Source organism: Chlorocebus sabaeus, chromosome 3 (assembly GCF_047675955.1).
Source record: "Chlorocebus sabaeus isolate Y175 chromosome 3, mChlSab1.0.hap1, whole genome shotgun sequence".
NCBI lineage: Eukaryota > Metazoa > Chordata > Mammalia > Primates > Cercopithecidae > Chlorocebus > Chlorocebus sabaeus.
Window position 1 is genome coordinate 62,505,821 of NC_132906.1, and position 15,802 is coordinate 62,521,622.

The 15,802-nt window shown below is 36.0% G+C and overlaps 1 long non-coding RNA gene across 1 annotated transcript in view; it reads left to right on the forward strand.

Moving 5' to 3' along the window:
- LOC140711463 (uncharacterized) overlaps positions 1-13,802 on the forward strand; it is a 44,106-nt gene extending 30,304 nt beyond the window's left edge. Inside the window, exons 4-5 of the long non-coding RNA XR_012092677.1 lie at positions 6,422-6,535; positions 13,353-13,802. This is a non-coding gene — a long non-coding RNA (uncharacterized lncRNA). The remainder of the gene's footprint in view (positions 1-6,421; positions 6,536-13,352) is intronic.
- Positions 13,803-15,802: the final 2,000 nt, after the last annotated feature.

Consider the following 15,802-nt stretch of genomic DNA (forward strand, 5'->3'; position numbering starts at 1 on the left):
TTTAATCGTGTATTTAGTTTCACCATGTTGGCCAGGCGGGTCTCGAACTCCTGACCTCAGATGATCCGCCTGCCTCAGCCTCCCAAAGTGCTGGGATTTCCTCATACCTATGGGGAGGACACAGTAATATTTACAAGACCTCCTATCCTTATTAACTATCTCATGGGATATATTTTAATATCAACCAGTTATGGATGTGAGAACAGTCCGTGCCCAGCCTCCCCTTATTTTCTCCAATAGGTTTCCATCCACAAAAACAAGGTTGATACATAATTGTGCATGGAACATTGTGGGATATTGGCCATGCTGCATTATATTTCAAAGCCCAGTATAATAATCAGGGCATTTCTAAGCTTTGGATCATCAAGATTTATAGTTACACAGTGATTACTATGTTTGGAGCTGCATATTACATGGTTTGAAGTCCTAGCAGAAAGCAGTTCTAAGAAATTTCTTCCCAAATGATATCTTTTGTAGTAGATGCCATATTGGCTTTCATCCACAGGCCTTAATACAGCAGCTGTCCAAACAGGATGCCATCCATTCATCTTGGATCCGCCATACTTAAACCAAGTGACTCTTTGTTGAATTGACAGCTGTTCATAGGGCACTGTCTATGTGGCAATAGATCCTGGCAGCTCCTCGGGTAGTTCCAAGGTCAGTCCTGAGCTGAATCCAGCAGCTCACCAGCCACCATAGGACACTGTGAGCAAAGGGGAGACCTGGGCATGGTGGTCCCTATCCTGGTTGTAGTGCTGGTCACCCTGTGTATTGCTGAGCCTCAGAACCACCTCAGTCTGACAAAGGGCAGCAAGTCTGGTGATAAAGGCGATGCAGAGCTAAAACAAAGAGTTTTTCTAAAATGATGACATATCCATCAAATATATGTTGAGGGCAGAGACAAGCAGATTCTACTACATCACTGATTTTAAAAATATATATATTAAAGAATTGAATTTTTTTCATTTGTTCAGAATGTTTCCAATGAGGAATTAATTCTTTTGTAAAGATTTCCTCTTTCTGCATGTTGAAATTGCTAATTTAGTCTGGGTACAGTGGCTCATGCCTGTAATCCCAGTACTCTGGGAGGACGAGGTGGGAGGATCACTTGAGCTCAGGAGTTGGAAACCAGCCTGGGCAACATAGTGAGACCCCATCTCCATGAAAACTAAAAATAAAAAATTAGCCAGGAATGTTGGTATATGCCTGCAGTTCCAGCTACTTGGTAGGCTGAGGTGGGAGGATCCCTTAAGTCTGGGAAGTGAAGGATGTAGTGAGTTGTGATCATGCTACTGCACTCTGGCCTAAGTGGCAGAGCAAGACCTTGTCTCAAAAAAGAAAAAAGAAACTTCTTATTTAATAGTACTTTTTAATGGATACACTTTAAGATTAATTCAAATATTACATTCTCTGTGAAGTGTTGCTTAATTCTTTAGGCTGAGTTATTTGCTCCCTCTAAATTTTTCTTTTCGTCTGTTGATTTTTTTTTCTCCCATTTTATAACTTTATCCAAGCACTCATTCATTCATTCAGTAAATACTGAAAATCTACTAAGTGTTCGTTAAATGTGTTAGATGCATATTTATAGTTATTTGTTTTCATATCTATTTTTTCCATTAGACTATGGAATTCAAACTCCAGGGACAGGATTTGTATTATCCTCTCTTGTGTTTACATTGCCTATAGCATTGCCTAGCACGTAGTAAATGCATAATGAATGACTGTTAAATGAATGACAGATTGACAATATATTGGAAAGCTAAACAGTTAGTTTCTCAATAAAACAATCCCCATTTATAGAAACTTTTTGAATATACCAAATCTTTTGATAGCAGAAATAGCTCCATATCTATATTCATATAATGGAATCGGATGTCACAAAAATATGAATTCTGCTCTATTCATATAGGTGGATATGTAATAAAAAAAGGAAGGAAACTTGCAAATGTTGTACCTCTGTACCAAAGCAGTAATATTAACATATATTGAGCCTTTACTATGTGCTAGAGGTATTGAAACTCTTTAAATGCATTAACTCAGTTAATCCTCATAACAACCCTTCTTATTTAAGACATTAAAAATTGAGAGGCAGAAAATTTAAATAACTTGTTGAATGTCCCACTTAGTAAGTGAAGGATCCCAGATTTGAGCCCAGGCAGTGTATCTCCTGTTTGCTTTCTTAACTACTATGCTGTAACTATAAAGTATTAGAATGATTAATTATGCTCAATTCTTTCACATGCTTATGAACTCAGCTCCAATGCCTGTCGTTAGTGTAGCACCCCAAGCATTAGTTTAGCACTAAGCCTTGGGGTGTGCTAAGCTAAGCTCTGATGCTTGGCTCACAAACCAAGAGGGTGCCAAACTCATCGGGTATGCTGTAGACATCTCTCTCCTGTTTATTTTGTATCCCTATTTCCAGTCCCATACATTAATATGGTCTCCTGTGCCTAAAGAAAATACTTGAAGATTTAATATAAGTTATCCTGATTTGGTTAATATAATAAGCTCTAAAGAAGTCATACCTCAAGCCTAGGGAAAAAAAAGAATTGCATTAATGAGCCTTGAGCCCAACAATGGCCTCAAGATAACTAATCCCAAATGAATGGGTAGAAGATCCAACAGTCTTTACCATGAGAACTGTGGTTAGTTTGCTAGGGCTGTCATGGCAAAATGCCACAGATTGGGTGACTTAAATAACAGAAATTTATTTCTTACAGTTCTGGAGCCTGGAAGTCCAAGATCAAGGTGGTTTTTTTCCTAAGGTCTCTCTCCTGATGGCCTCAATTTTTTTTTTTTTTTTTTTTTTTTGAGACGGAGTCTCGCTCTGTGGCCCAGGCTGGAGTGCAGTGGCCGGATCTCAGCTCACTGCAAGCTCCGCCTCCCGGGTTCACGCCATTCTCCTGGCTCAGCCTCCCGAGTAGCTGGGACTACAGGCGCCTACCACCTCGCCCGGCTAGTTTTTTATAATTTTTTTAGTAGAGACAGGGTTTCACCGTGTTAGCCAGGATGGTCTCGATCTCCTGACCTCGTGATCCACCCGTTTCGGCCTCCCAAAGTGCTGGGATTACAGGCTTGAGCCACCGCGCCCGGCCCGCCTCATTTAACTTAATTACCCCTTTGAAGACTTTATCACCAAATGCAGTCATATTCTGAGGTCTTTTTTTAAATGTAACATTAAGTATAAAACTCCAACATACTGTATACTGAGGTACAAGAGGTTAGGGCTTCAATGTGTGAATTTTGGGGAATAGGATTCTTTCTTTAAGATGACTAATTTTTCTTTGTTCTTCACTTAGAACACCCAAGCAGTAATAGGCTTGTACCCCAGGATTTTCTTTTGAAAGGCAGGATGGAGCACAAACTCTGAAGTTAGACTGCTAATGGTATAAATCCCGACTTGATCACTTACTCCATTTTTTGCTTTGTGTTCTCTGGCACTCAATTTTCCCATTTGTAAAATCTGTGTAATATCTTCAAGAAAATGAGATAATCTGTGTAAAATTAGGTGACATATCTGTGTAAAATGACTGTGGCAACGATGTAGGCGGTAAGGTTAGTTCCATTTCTCTCTGTTCAAGGAGTAGGTTAAGGTTTCTGTTAGAATCTTTGGAAGACGTCCTTTACTTGCTCCTCTGTGGGAATTCAATATTTTCCCAAGGGAAAGAAAACGCTGTATACTTGAGAGTAGTTGAAATACAACTTTTAGGTATACCATGGATTACTTAGGCTTTTGTGGGTTAGACTGGGGACTAATAATTATGTATAGCCCTTTATATTGGGGAATGATACTCAGTTTGGGAATAAGAAATAAGGTGTCAGGAGCTAAAGAAGGGGACAAAAAGATGTTTGGATGGGAAATTAAGGACCCAACTATATGGTTGCTGAATAAACTAATACAGAAAAACTATCACTAAGATGAAGCAAACATAGAGGTGTTTCACGGGCAGCTATAGCTCAGTGGGTTTCAAAGGAAACCACATTTGGGGCCACAAGACATGTCTCAGCTTGAACCTATTGGTGGAGCTCAGGCTTATGATATATTGTTAAGATGAACTGAGCAATATTCACTTGCAATTAGAATCCTATAGAATTTTTTAGAGTAAGACCAGGAAGAGTAAGATTGGATAGTGGTCTGCCAAATAATTGAGGGTAACTAATAAGCATTTCCTGTGCATAATTACTGCTCACACACTTTGCCCTTTTATCTCATCAGAGAAATAGACTGAATAAGGTATAATTTATAGTTTATCACCATATTTCTTTGGCTTTCAGATCACTTCTAGAAAACATTTCTGATTATATGTATTTGTATGTGTGCATATATATTATAATAACTATCATAATGGTTTACAGTGGAGCTGCATGAAAAAAAATAAAGGAATAAAGTTAGGTAGAAAATGCCAACATAGTGCATACTGGTAATTTTCCACTACTTAAGAGAAAATGTAACTTTTCTCCCAAACAATCAACTTCTTACTCTTATCACCAATCTACATGACATGATTGATATTGCATATCTGCTATGTAAACATTGCTTTAATATTTTTCATTACTTTTGTCCAAATGACCTTGAGTAAATGTAGTATCTGGCACAAGGTGCTGGAGTTGTGGCACTGTTTGAAAGCCAGTGGCTTTGTTGCACAACATGAAACCCTCAGAACTTTGGCACAGCTAGAGTTTTTTTAAATTTTTTATTGGAAATTTGATTTTTATTATCCATGAAGCTCTATTGTCTAGTAATCAGACACTAAAGGCTAAAGGAAACCAAACAATTGATATAATTTTAACTCTCTCATGGGGTAATAATTTTAAAGATGCTATACACATGAATTGTACCCAGTAGTTGGCAAAATGTTACCATACACACACACACACACCCCTTTTCAGTAGAAATAAGACTTTATTTTGACAAGAAACTTACTTTCTAAAAAAGAGAGAATGTTATCTCCTCATTCTCTTTCTGTGAATGTCTTCATATTGACTAATGTTAACATTTGCAGATAATTTTTTAAATCTCTAAGTCACAGTTGTATTATTGTTCAATGCAGACAATCTATCCACTATCTTCCTACTAAATCGGGTATCTTTCAAGAGTGTTTAGATTTCTATGTTATACCACTTAGAGCCAACGTAAACAATATTTTTTTCATTATAGTGAGAAATTAAGTAGAAACTGTTCTGACATAATATTTAACAATCCATTTTAAAATAACTTTTATTTAATCTCCATGTCGAAAATGAAACGAGTGTATACACATTGAATGATACTTTCTATGCTTACAAAGTATTTTATTATAATTTTTTTCTGAATAATTTTTAAAAATAAAAACTTAATGGATTGTTAAAAGAAACCTCTCAAATGTTAATCCATAGTGCTCACAATAAAATCATTAATTCTCTTAAAAATTAAAAAAATACACTAACATTATAAACAAGGTGGATATAAATTTTCATGATTGAAAAGCTAAAGCTGAATTAACAAACACATTGGAAATAATTGACACTTATTTTTCATCATCATCATCATCATCATCACCACAGCCACAATCACTGCAGAATTTATTTTTCTGGATTTTGTCAAATACAGTTCTTCAACAGAAGCTTTTTCCCTATAAAAATATTCTGAAATCCTCATAAAACACAAAGTAGTTCAGTTTTCTTTCCTCATGGAGGAAAATCTGTTTATCAAAAATTTAATCAGATAAAATGAGAAAGAATTTGAATGAAAAACAATGAATAAGCTATTGTTGTAGAGCTGGGCTATGATGTGAGTGCAGAGTTCTAGTTCCTGGTGTCTAGATTTCAATTTGCCACTTGAAAGCTGTGTGATCTTAGGTAAATCATTTAATCCTCCCACCCTCATTGCTTAGGGTCTTGGTTTCCACATCTGTAAAATGGAGCCTCAATACCTTATCCTGCTTACTTCACACTTACTACACTTTAAGATCAAATGAGATCATGCAAGTGAACTGCTATTGGTATTTCCAAGTGTTATGCAAATATAGTGGTCGTTATTATTTTTTTGAGTAAAGGTGGAAAGCTTGGTGGACTTGCTCAGAAAACCTGAATCCAAGTTTCGGTTCTTTCACTTACTAGCTAGGTGGACTTGAAAATATTGGTGGAGCTTTCTCTAAACTGCTAAAAAGGACATAAAAATGCCAACTGCACATATAGAATATATAAAAATTTTTATGAAATTCAAGGTAGTCCAGCTTCTTCCTGGATAGAGGCAAAATTGTCTGTCATAATTTTATTGAAATGAGGTTTTTCTATAAAGCAAAAAAGAATTCAAGTAAGAGGTAATAATGCGTAAGCTCTTTAAACTGTAAAAACAGTAAAAAGAATGTGTTTTCAAAACTGTTAAACTCATTGCAATGCTTAAATCCACCTGCTGACAGCCTCTGAATTTTTTTTATAGGATGAACTAGTGGAACGATCAGGCTTAAAACAGCAGCTGAATAGCCCATTACCTGAGAGTCAGCAAATATCCATGGTCCTCATCAAGCGGTGCCAGAGAGAGGACCCAGTAGAGGTTAGTGGAAGGTACCAACTAACTCCCTTGTGTTGCTACTTTAACCCTTTGTTGAAAGTCAGGCAGAATGGTCTAGAATTTCTTTGAATGAAATAATAGAATCTGGCCCATTAAGAGATGACTTAGAAAACAATGAACATGTACATGAAAATCTTGAACTTTTTTTTTTGTTAACTAGAGCAGACTTTAAGAACTCAAATAGAAATGACTTCTGTGAAATAGAATAGGCAGTTGTTAATATAACCATATAGCAGCTTCAAACTCTAATGATTAGTAAGTTCTTGCTAATATCTCTCATATAGATTTTTATATTAGTAACTCATTGCTAATGCTGCTTTTTATATGGCACAATTCAAAAGGACTAAGTGCCAGAAATATTTAATAAGCCCCATTCATTTGCATGGCTTTAAGCAGAGTTACGAAACTTCCACTATTTTCCTGGTTGTTTAGTTTTCCTCAGAAAGTGGCTCTCATTGCTCTCCAGTTCTGTAATCTTTCTACTTCAGCTCTTTAAATTAACTTGGTGCCAGCAATCAGTCTATTTGGCTTTTGGGATGTTTTAATAAATGTTGTGCAGTTTAGCAATAGAAAGCAGGCAAAGAGTCAGACGACCTTCCACCAGATAGCCTTTTATGGTTATGAAAATACTACAGCTTTCCACACTCTTGCCTATTTCTGATAAAAATTACTAAAGTGAGGGAAGAATTGCAAAGGACCCAAAAGATTCAAAAGAAGCCCTGTCCCTGAAGGTCAGTGCAACAGAGAAGGAGAGATGTCTGGGTTGGTAGTCACAGAAAACTTCCCTACTTGCTTTTCATAATTAAGTCAATGCAGTGTGCTTGGTGCACTTGCAAGGTGTCTATGGAAGGGGCATCCATCTGAAGCTCTGAATAACTTGTTCTGACAGATTAAAAAAAAAGGTAACATGATCACAGATTGACAGTTGTAGTGACCAGAGAATAACAAATACTTTTCATTTTTGAGTGTATTGAGCTCTCCCAAGAAGAGTGAGTAGAACAAACTATCAATGCCCAATGCCAGATAACATTGATACATACGTCTGACTAGAAAAGACATTTCCCAATCAGTCACCGGTTGAGAAAATTTTGTTCAGTAATTAATGTTACACAACAACCATTGCCCCATCTTATGATAATAGCACTTTAACTTTGAAGGAACTTTTTTCTATCACCTGAGTCAGTTCATGTGGATTGAGTGGAATGATGCTTCTTTGGAATTTGGAGGTATATTTAACTGAATCCTAGTGAATCAGGGCTCTTTATTCCCCTGGCTAAGGAATTTGTATTCCCCTGGCTAAGAAATGTGTGTACAAAGTAAGCCAGACTAATGAGACCAATTCCAAGATATTCTCTAGAACCATTGGAAAAGAGAAACTCTTTTTGCTGGAGTTGCTAAGCTGGTAGAATGTAAACCAAGCACTGCTGGAATTCATCATGTAGAGAGAAACTATGTAGGAAAACAAAGCAAGAGATAGAAAAAGTAACTTGAGTCCTGAGCACCTGAATTCAGAACTGCCTGAAGTGTAATTAATCTGGATATTTGCAATTATGTGAGAGAATAAATTCTCTTCCATTTTTTCTTGTCAGTTTTTAAGACAGCTCTAGTGTATGATTTACATTTAAGAAACAGTCCAACTGATTTTCAAAGTGGTGTATAATTTTATATTCCCACTAGCCTTGTATGAGAGTTTCAATTGTTCCACATCCTTGTCAACACTAAATATTGTCTGTCTACTTAATTTTAGTCAATTGAATAGGTGTACGGTGATGCCTCTTTGTGGTTTGAATTTTCATTTCTCTAATGACTGTTGGATGTCCTTTCATGTGCTTATTGGTCATCTGTATATCTTTGTGGGTGAGAAGTGTGTTCAAATATTTTATTCATTTCTTTATTGGATTGCTTTCTTATTATTGAGTTTTGAGAGGTTTTTTTTTATATTCTAGATTCAAGTTCTTTAATAGAAATATACCTTGCCAATATTTTCTTCTAGCCTGTGAATTGTTATTTATTCTTTTAAGAGTATCTTTTAAAAAGTAGAAGATTTTAATTTTGATGAAGTTCATCAATTTTTTCCTTAATAAATTGTGCTTTTTGTGTCATAGCTAAACCTTTGCCTAATCCAAGGTCACAAAGATTTTTATTATATATTTTTATAAAAGTTTCATAGTTTCAGATTTCACATTTAGGTAAATTATCCACTGAGTTAATTTCATATATATTGCAAGTGAAATTCATATTTTTGCATATGACTATCCAATTCTAGCACTATTTATTAAAAATTCTATCTTTTCTACATTAAATTATCTTTGCACTTCTGACTGTCAAAAACCAGTTGTCAATATAAGGGTGGATCTATTTCTGAATTTCCTACTCTGTTCTTTTGATACACTTGTTTATCTTTATACTAACACATCAGCAGCTTCATATTGTAAGTTTTGTTTATTTATTTATTTATTTTTTGAGATGGAGTCTCGCTCTGTTGCCAGGCTGGAGTGCAGTGGCACAATCTTGACTCACTGCAACCTCCGCCTATCAGGTACAGCAATTCTCCTGCCTCAGCCTCCCGAGTAGCTAGGACTACAGGCACGTGCCACCAGGCCTAGCTAGTTTTTATATTTTTAGTAGAGACGGGGTTTCACCATGTTGGCCAGGATGGTCTCAATCTCTTGACCTCATGATCTGTCCTCCTCGGCCTCCCAAAGTGCTGGGATTACAGGCCTGAGCCACTGTGCCCAGCCCATATTGTAGTTTTTAAATAAATCTTGAAATTTGATAGTGTTAGTCATCCAACTGTATTCTTCTTTTTCAAATTTGTTTTGACTATAAAATGTCTTTTTAATTTTCATGTAAGTTTTATAATCAGTATGTCAATTTCTCCAAAAAAAGCCTTCTGAAATCTTCAGAAGATTTATGTGTAACCTATTGATCAATTTGGAGAAAATGAACATCTTAATACTGCATCTCTGACTCATGAAGAGGATATATCTCTTCATTTCTTTAGGTCATTACTTTCTTTCATCAGTTTTTTAGAATTTTCAGTGTATGGGTCTTACAAATTGTTGAATCAGATTTATGCCTAAGTACTTTGTATTTTTTTATGCTATTTCAAATAATACTGTTTAAAGTTTAAATTTCTGGCCAGGTGAGGTGGCTCATGCTTGTAATCCCAGCACTTTGGGAGGCCGAGGTGAGCAGATTGCTTGAGGTCAGCGGTTCAAGACCAGCCTGGCCAATATGGCGAAACCCCGTCTCTACTAAAAATACAAAAATTAGCTGGGCATGCTGGCACACACTTATAATCCTAGCTACTCTGGAGGCTGAGAAGGAGAATCACTTGAAACCGAAAGGCACAGGTTGCAGTGAGCCGAGATTGCACCACTGTACTCCAGCATGTGAGACAGAGCGAGATTCCATCTCAAAAAAAAAAAAAAAAAAAAATTAATTAAAAAAATTTAAATATCTAATTGTTTAAGCAACTATATGAACATATAGTTGATCTGTATTTATTGATCTTGTATCATGCAACTGTGCTAAATTAATTAGTTTCAACACCTTTTTGTGTATTTCATTTTATTTTTTCATAATCAAGTCACTTGTGAATATTTTCCCTTCATTTCCAACTCCCTTCCTTCTTTCCTTCTTTCCTTCCTTCCTTCCTTTCTTCCTTCCTTTCTTCCTTCCTTCCTTCCTTCCTCCCTATCTCCCTCCTTCCTCCCTTCCTTTCCCTTCTCTTCCCTTCCCTCCCTTTTCCCCCTTTCCCTCTTTCTCTTTCTTTTCTTCTTTTTTTCTTTTCTCCTTCCTTCCTTCCTTCTTTCCTTCCTTCCTTCCTTCCTTCCTTCCTTCCTTCCTTCCTTCCTTCCTTCCTTCCTTCCTTCCTTCCTTCCTTCTCTCTCTCTCTCTTCTTTCTTTCTTTCTTTCTTTCTTTCTTTCTTTCTTTCTTTCTTTCTTTCTTTCTTTCTTTCTTTCTTTCTTTCTTTCTTTCTTTCTTTCTTTCTCTTTCTTTCTTTCTTTCGTCTTCCTTTCTTTCCTTTTGGCACTGGCCAGAGCCCTCAGAAAATGTTGAATAAAACTGATGAGAATAAAAATCTTTGTTTGTTTCTCATCTTAGGTTGAAAATATGCATTTTTAACTCGATAATATTGTCTATATTTTTGGTAGATGGTTTTTGTCATGCTGAGGAAGTTATCTTCTATTCCTAGTTTGCTGAGATTTTCTTAAAAATCAAATGGATGTTGATATTGTCACTTTTTTTCTGCATCTGTTGAGGCAATCATATGCCTTTTTTTGTTGTTGTTAATGTAGTGAATTCCATTTGTTTGTATTTGAATGTTAAAAATAAATTTGCATGTCTAGGATAAACATTACTTAGGCATGATATATTATCCTCTTAATATACTATGGTAGGCTGAATAGTAGAACTCCAAAATAACAAAGTCCAAAATCCCAGAACCTGTCTATGTTACTTACATGGCAAAAGGGACTTTGTAGATGTGCACAGATTAAGGATACTGGGATGGGGAGATTATTCTGGATTGTCTGTGTGGGCCATATAGTTACTCTTCAGTGTTTTCATAACAGGAAGGCAGAGAGAAGATATACTACAGAGAAAAGGTGATGTGATACTGGAAGCAGAGATAAGAGGGTTATGTTTTGAAGATGGAGGAAGGGACCACAAGTCAAGGAATATAGGTAGCCTCTAGAAACTGAAAAAAGCATAAATAAATAAATAAATAAAAATGGAGTTTCCCCTTGAGCCTCCAGAAGGAATCAGCACTGCTGACACTTTGACTTTAATTCAGTTGAACCGATTTCAGACTTCTGACCTCCAAAAGTGTAAGAGAATACATTGGTATTGTTTCAAGTCACTAAATTTGTGGTGATTTATTATAATAGCAATAGGAAACTCATACATATTTTGGGCATGTAGAAGTGAGATACGACTGTAACAAATCACAAAAATGTAGATGTGGCATTGGAGTTGGATAATGGGTAGAGTCTGGAAGAATTCTAAGGCACATAATAGAAAAAGCCTACATTGCTTTGAACAGACTGTAAGTGGAAATGTAAATGTTAAAGACTCTTGGTGAGAGCTCATAAGGAAATAAGGAACATGTTTTGGAAACTGGATAAATATCTTTTTTATATAATGACAGAAAGCTTAGCTGAATTATGTCTTGAGGTTATGTGTAAAAATCTTGTAAATGATTAACGTGGATATTTAGCTGAGGAAATTTCAAAGCAAAGTATTAAGATATGGTGTGTTTTCTTTTCTTTTTGCTGCTTATAGTCAAATGGGAGAGGAAAGAGATAAATTGAGGAGAGAATTATTAAGGCAAAAAGCAACTAAGACTTGATAATTTGAAAAATTTTCAGTCTATCCAGATTGCAAAAGATGCCAAAATGAAGATTCACTGTCAGAAAAGAGTGCTCTTGAGAGCAATCCAAGAGAGTAAGTGGACAACTTTTTGCAAGTGCTTCAGAAGTATTGCAAGATTAAAGTATTCAGTCACACAGAAGTCTCTTTGAAAAGATGAGTCAAGTGACATATGGGTTCTAATACATACATAGGAGAACCACAAAGTTTTTGAGAATGATGTATCAGCAGAAACTCTGTAAGCTTTTACTGAAAGGAACAGAGGGAAGAGGAAATAAAAGAAGGCTGTTGTAGTTCCAAAATTTTACAGGTAGGAAACAGGCTGATAAAGTTATTCAGCTGCAATCACATACTATCATTTATGAAAAAAAAGAAGGGTTCAGAGGATGGATTCAGAGCTTGAGACACAAAGGGTTCAGAGCTTGAGACACAAAAAGATAGCCTTGAAGTCTAATAGAGTTTGCTCAGTTGGATTTCAAATTTGCTTGGGATTGTAGACCCCTTTATTTCTTCTGTTTTTTTTTTTTTTTTTCCCCTCCCAATTAGAATAGAAATGCCTGTAACTATTATCCCATACCTGTTTCAAGTATTTTGACTTTAGCACAGTGAAACAGATCTCAGTATTCTGATCTCCAGGAATATAAGATAAATTTGTTTTTTTTTAAGTCTATAAATTTTTGGTAATTTGTTGCAAAAACAATAGAAAGTTTATACAAATCTTGTTGTATTCGATCTTATACTTTGTTTTTCAGTGTTATGGGTACACAGATGGAGGGGGATTATGCTTTAGGACGGAGCATATCTAAAGTCTGATTTATACCTAATTTATATGACTTAGATGATGAGATTTGGGATATCTGAGCTGATAATATTATCTACTTATTTGTTTTTCTATTGATATATAATGTTTGTACATATGTAAGCAATACATGTGATATTTTGATGCATGCATGGAATGTGTAGTCATAAAATCATGGTATTTAGGGTATCTATTACTTTGAATATGTATCATTTTGTTTGTGTTGGGAATATTTCAAATCTTTTCTAGCTATTTTGAAATATACAATGTACTGTTGTGTATCATATATTGTATAGTTACCCTACTATGCTATTGAACACTAGAACTTATTCTTCTATCTAACTGTACATCTATATCTGCTAACCAACCTTTCTTCATGCCCTCCCATCCCATACCATTCTCAACCTCTGGTAACTCTCATGCTTTCTCTACCTCCTTGAATTGATAATATTTAGATAAGACTTTGGTCTTGAACTGATGTTGTAATAGGTTTAGACACTTGGGGAGGTTGGGATGCATTAAATGCATTTTGCATGTAGGGTGGATGTGAATCTTTGGCAGCCAGAGGGCAGACTGATAGGTTGAAAAATGGTCCCCCAAAATATCTACTTCTTTATCTCCAGAAACTGCAAACGTTATATGGCAAAAGGTATTTTGCAAAAGTGATTATGCTAAGAATCTTGAGATGACATTAGGGAAGATATCCAGATGAACAACAAAAGTAACCACAAGTGCCTTTATAAGAAAAGAGCAGAAGAAGATTTGATTACACGGAGAAGAGGGTGATGTGATTATGGAAGCAGAGTCTTGGAGTGATGCACTTTGAAGATGGAGGAAGATGCCACAAGTTAAAGAATACTGGCAGCCACTAGAAGCAAAAAAGACAGGTGAATGGATTCTCCCCTCAGAACCTCCAAGAAAAATTAACTCTGCGAATATTTTGAATGTAGCACGATGAAAGAGATCTCAGAATTCTTACCTCCAGGATTATAAGACAAATTTGTGTTTTTTAAGTCTATAATTTTTTGGTAATTTGTTGCAAAAGCAATAGAAAGTTTGTACAAATATTGTTGTATTCGATCTTCTAAAATTTTGATTGGAATTTGTGCTTCTGTGTTCATTAAAAATATTAGTCTATAGTTTTTTTTCTTAAATGCTTATTTATTTATTTAGTTTTTAAATTATAACAATGGGCTGGGCATGATGGCTCACGTGGGTAATCCTAGCACTTTGGGAGGCCGAGGTGGGTGGATCAAAAGGTCAGGAGATCGAGACCATCCTGGCTAACATAGTGAAACCCCGTCTCTACTAAAAATACAAAAAATTAGCCAGGCGTGGTGGCGGGCACCTGTAGTCCCAGCTACTTGGGAGGCTGAGGCAGGAGAAGGGCGTGAACCCAGGAGGTGGAGCTTGCAGTGAGCTGAGATTGTGCCACGGCACTCAGCCTGGGTGATAGAGTGAGACTTTGTCTCAGAAAAAAAAAAAAAAAAAAAAAGACAGAAAAAATTATAACAATGTATTATTTCTTCAGTTTCAAGAGTATAATGCCAGAGATTTTTTCCACTTTATTAATTTTATTTTATTGTGGCAAGAACACTTAACATAACATATACTCTTTTAACAAATTTCAAAGTGTACAATGCAGTAGTTTTGACTATAGAAGAATACCTTGGCGATACTGTTGGTATTGATTCTACACTATATCAAAAACATTAATATCACAATAAAATATCATACTGATTTTTTGGTTTCTGGTGCAAATAAAAGTATGTTTACATTATACTGTAGTCTATTGTGTGCAGTAGTATTATACCTAAAAATGTGTGCAGTGGTATTATGCCTAAAAATGTACATACCTTAACTTAAAAATACTTTATTGCTAAAAAATGTTAAATATCATCTGAGCTGCAGTAAGGTGTAATCTTTGTGCTTGTGACGGGTCTTGCCTCAATGTTGATGACTGCTGACTGATCAGGGTGGTGGCGTTGAAGGTTGGGGTGGCTGTGGCAATTTCTTAAAATAAGACAACAGTGAGGTCTGCCACATCAATTCACTCTTCCTTTCATGGAAGAATTCTCTGAAGCAATGCTGTTTGATAGCGTTTTATTCACAGTAGAACTTCTTTCAAAACTGGAGACAGTCCTCTCAAATCCTGATACGGCTTTATCAGCTCAGTTTATGAAACAGTCTAAATCCTTTGTTGTTATTTCAACAATGTGCACAGTATGTTCATCGGGAGTAGATTCCATCTCAAAAAACCAATTTCTAGGTCAGGCACAGTGTAATCCCAGTGCTTTGAGTAGCTGAAGTGGGAGAACTGCTTGAGGCCAGGAGTTCCAGATTAGCATAAGCAACATAGTGAGACCCCTGTCTCTACTGAAAAGAAGAATAAGAAAAAGGAGAAGAAGAAGAAAGAAGGAGAAGGAGAAGAAGGAGAAATCACTTTCTTTGAAGATTGCAGCAATTCTATCAAGCCTTCAGGCTGCACTTCTAATTCTAGTTCTCTTGCTATTTCCACCACATTTGCAGCTCCCTCCTTCACTAAAGTCATGAGCCTCTCAAAGTCATCCATGAAGACTGGAATAAATTTATTTCAAACTTCTGTTAATGCTGATATTTGGACCTCCTCCCATGAATCACTAATGTTCTTGATGGCATCTAGAATGTTGAATCCTTTCTATCAGGGTTTCGATTTACTTTGCCCAAATCTATCAGAAGAATCGCTATCTATGGCAGCTATGGCCTTACAAAATATATCTCTTAAATAATAAGATTTGACTGTCAAAATGACTTTTTGATCCATGGGCTGCAGAATGGTTGTTTGTTGGAGACTGAAAGAACGAGAGTCATGACCAACTCAGTATACCACTGGAGGCTATATGAGTAAACAGCAAACTGTTCTCATGAAAGCAGGTTGTTGGCAAACTGACAAACTGCATCTGCTACCCAGAAGGAATGCTGAGGGCCAATCACACCTCAAACACAAGTGTTTCTTGTGATTAGGCACATCTGAAGCCTGTTAGCCATAATGTGAACCTGTGATCAATTAAGCAGCTGATCAATTGTTAACTCG